The sequence below is a fragment of the Aegilops tauschii genome, chromosome 5, assembly GCF_002575655.3.
Source record: "Aegilops tauschii subsp. strangulata cultivar AL8/78 chromosome 5, Aet v6.0, whole genome shotgun sequence".
Taxonomy (NCBI): Eukaryota; Viridiplantae; Streptophyta; class Magnoliopsida; order Poales; family Poaceae; genus Aegilops; species Aegilops tauschii.
The window spans coordinates 265,622,632-265,627,014 of NC_053039.3; positions in this window are offsets into that span (position 1 = coordinate 265,622,632).

Below are 4,383 nucleotides of genomic sequence, written 5' to 3' on the forward strand. Positions count from 1 at the left end.
TACACTTGAGCTACCGGCTCTTGTGATGTACATATTTATCTCAGCCATGTATATATTATGGTAAAGCAATAAAGCAGGACCTCTGTCCTTTGCTCTCTCCCAAATATGTGTGTTGTTTTTTACATGCTGGCTTACAGAAGATCCGGCTTATGATCATCTTCAAATCTAGCTGTAAGCAATAAAGTCACTTGGGGGCTTCCTGTCCACACATGGGTCGTATTCGAACCAAAGAGAACATAGCTGTCGATACCCATTTGATTGGCAAAGTGCCGAGCTCATTGGGAGGTTGCCTTTGGTCATATTTGAATCATAGTGTAACCCCTCTGAGAACCGACGTGGATCGTATTCGAATCAGCGTCGTTAAACAATTTTCAGAATCACTTGGGGCTTCCTGTTCAAACATGGGTCGTATTCGAACCCAAGAGAACATAGCTGTCGATACCCTCTTGATTGGCATCGCCGAACCCACTGGGGGCTATATGATCGTATCCGAATCTTAGCTTAACCCCTTTGGACCGAGGTTCTGGTCGTATTCGAACCGGAAGCCCTTAAATTTTTACATTTTACCACAAGTTTACTCTGATCATGTCAAAGTATGTACTGCCGGGTTTCACTCGCCGGCTTAATTTTGGTTTATCTTGTTAGTTGAGCATCATGGATGTCATCAAGACAAGTAAATTCGAGTTCAGATACTAACCGTGCTACCCGGGTTATTTAACCCGGAAGTATGCTTACAAGCTGTTGAGTGTGTTGTCACGACTATGTTCAGAATATAGTTAAGGACCAGTCTTTTTGGTTTGAATTTCCGGGTTATCCATCTCAGACACCTAATTCTCAGGGCGGTAAGCCGCCTTGTGACTTGTGATTTGCCTTCTTATGCAGATACTTAAAGGTGCTTTTTTTTTTAAAAAAGGTTGAGAAGCACGAAGGATAATTATAACCCGGAGGAGCATCACAAAGAATGACTTCAAAGGATTTCAGCATTCATTACGTGCACGATGGCACGGCAGAGATAAATTGTTGCACCTATTCTATTACAAAAATCTTTCAAAGTTTCAAGGGTGGAGCATTGTTTGGTGAGCCGCTAGCCGGTTTATGACGCCTGCTGAGTCGAAGTCCCCGGCTCATCTTCTGCTCCGGCTGCTCCCAAGGCTTCGAAGGTCGACGACTTCCAGTTGATGCCACTGAGAGCTTCGAACTGAGCTTCTTCGTCAATTAACCCGGCCGGGTTAATCTCTGGGGCGAAGGTGTGCTGGCGAGCCGGAGGAATCAGATTGATAGCTTCATAGCGAGGGGTTGGAATCCTCTGATTCTCCGCGTTGTATCCCGGCTGATACTTGGTTAAATCGGTGTCGTTCCCGATGATGGTGGCCACCGGGCGCACAGCCTTCACACAAGCCACGAAGTCCTTCTGGTCGAACGCTGAGCCGTCTTCTTTCAGGCTGGGGTAACCCAGGGCGATGTCTGCCGGGTCTAGCTCCGGCAAGAAGGCTTTGGCCCGGCTCAGTGCGGCGATTGCTCCGGATCTCGCGGATGCTCGTCGTAGCTCCTGGATCCGCTGCGGCAGAACTGCGAGCCGGCGCAGGACTTCGGCCAGATGAGTCGGCACTTCATTCGACAGGGCCACCACAGCTAAGGCCCGCTGTGACCCGGTGTAGAGCTGTTCCACCAGGGTGTACACGGCCTTTAACTTGGTGACCACGCTCTGGTTCAAGTTGGCGCTTCTGGAACCTGTTTAACAACATCAGATGACCCGGTGATAAGGATGAGTTAAGAGATGTAAACATTCTAACGTGAATGAAAGCCGGTGAGGCGACTTACCGAAGATGGCAGCTACCATTTGGGACACTTGGCGCTTTAGACCGGAGAGCTCAGAGGTCTTCTCAGTGAGGGCCTTCTCCGCCTGTTCTGCCCGGGTCACCAGTGCAGCTTTCTCCTCAGCCCAGGCCTTCCGCTCAGCATCGAATTCAGTCTTCAATTTCTCCTGAGCGGCGATGCTGGAGACAAACTTGGCATTTGCCTTCCGGGTCTCCATCTCTTGTGCCTTCAGCCGGCTCTTGAGACCCTCAAGGTCCGACTCAAATTTCTTGCCAGTAGCCTGCATATATTTCTGGGTTATTAACAGTCATTCTATAAAGTCCCAAGCGCTTTCCAAGCAAAGACACTTGGCACTTGGGGGCTAATGCATATTGAACGTATCTATCTATGCACGGCCGACTCAGTTCAGTAAACCGGAATCTAAGGCTACAACATATTCAAGTATAAGTCCTAGACTTGGGGGCTAGAATGACAAGGATCACTACGCAGAAAGTAAGAAAACAACAGAAGGTTACCTCAGACTTCTGTTGGATCTGGTTGACCATGGCGATCTCGGCGTCTCGGCTCTTGTGAACTTGGCTGATGTAGCCTGAGACAAGCTTTCCAATGCTTAAATCGGTGTAGCCCGAGAGATCCAGATTCGCACGGTGGGTCGCAGCAGCTCCCCCTTCGCGGAGCATTGGGCCAGTGCGGTCGGCCTCCCCGGCTCAACATACTCTGTCCGGGTAATCACCACGTCCGGGTCGTTGGCCGGTGGGGTTGAGCCGGAGGCCTCCGGATTAGCTGACGCTTCGGTCGTTGTCTTGGTGGTCGGGGCAGGGGCTTCAGGCGCCGTGTCCATGGGAATGGTGGCTTCGGGGCCGGAGGCGGCTGGCGGCTCTTGAGCCGTTGTCTCCGGCTCAGGCAAGTCTGGCACTCCGGCTGACCTTGTCTTCTTTGCTCTTTTGGTGAGCTTTGCTTGGGCACTGAAAAGGCAGAAGTGTTAGGCATACAAAGGGTAAGTACAGACAGATAATGTAAGGAGGTTGTTATTACCCGGGGGCAGTCTTGAAGGCCGGCAGACTTGACTGCATGGAGTCACCCGAAGAGGGGGAGGTCTCCTGGTAATTGGAGTCAGAAGAGTTGAGTGGCTGACGGGTGACACCCGCCAACGGATGAAAAGGGTACAGGTGAGAAAAAACCTCAGTACGGCGTTTCCTCGTTGCGTCGGGTAACCCGGTGGAGAGGTCGGTGTCCTTGCGGGCCCGGGTGTGACGCCGGCTCTCGTGAACCTGCTGCTTCAAAAGAAATTGAGGGTCTCGGTGAGCTAATGGATGGGGAAAGCTTACTTTCCGGGTTACCCTTCGGACTTTCAGCTGTGGTAAAGGCTCCGAGCCGGAGGAAAGTGATGTTACCTCTTCGACCACCGGGTTACTGGCGCCGGTGTCATCCTGTCAATAAGCAAGTGTTGATAATGTGGACAGCATCAGACAACATTTATAGCAAGAATTCAAAAGGTTTAAGGGTTACCTCTGACTCGGAGCTATCGCTTAACTGCATTAGCTCCGAAGCAGTGGGTCTGTTGCCCTTCTTGCGAGGGGCGGCTTTCTTGGCGGCCTTTCTCGCCTTCCTGGCCTTCTTGGCCGCCTCATGGTCATACTTGACCCGCCAGAATTTATCATCAGCCTGAGAAATACAGTAATGGATTCCTAAAATGGTTCAAAGCAAGGTGACATACCAAAGAAGTTGAAAGGTTAAAGTCAGCGGCTTACCGCTGGGGCTGGATTGGTCTTGCAGAATGGGGCTAGCCCGGTTCTTCCACAATCTGCCAGGCTCTCATTTAACAGAGCCTTGGTCTCTTCCTCAGCAACGTCTTCTGGAAGGTCGTTGCGACTGTGCCTCTGCGGGTCATCCTTTCGCCCGGTGTACTCACACATTAAGCCGGGGCGGCGGCTCAATGGGATCACCCGCCAAGAGATCTAGACCCGGACCAGGTCTATTCCGTTCAGACCGTTGCCTAGCAGGGCCTTGATCTTATTGATCGTTGGAAGCAGAGGCTGGCGTTCCGCGGCAGTCAACTTGTCGGATAGTGGATGAGTCGGCTCCAGGCGCGTTGGGCGAAAGCCGGGCAGCGGGCTCTCATCAGCCGGGGACGTGTCTTGGCAGTAGAACCAAGTCATGTTCCAGTCCTTGGGGTGACTTGGCGGTTCAGCATAAGGAAATAGGCAGTCCCTGCGCCGTTGGATGGAGATGCCGCCTAATTCTAGACTTGGACCGTTTGCGCACTCAGTTTGGCGGTTCAAATAAAACAGCTCTCTGAAGAGCAGCAGACTCGGCTCTTCTCCAAGATATACTTCACAAAAAACTTGGAAGTTGCAGATGTTGGATACGGAATTGGGTCCTATATCCTGAGGCCGAAGGTCAAAGAAGTTGAGCACGTCCCGGAAGAATTTTGAGCCGGGCGGTGCGAAGCCCCGGCTCATATGGTCCGCAAAGATCACTACCTCCCCGTCCCTCGGCTGTGGTCTTTCTTCTGACGGATCAGGGGCACGGTAGGACATCACTTCCTTCCTGGGCAGATATCCG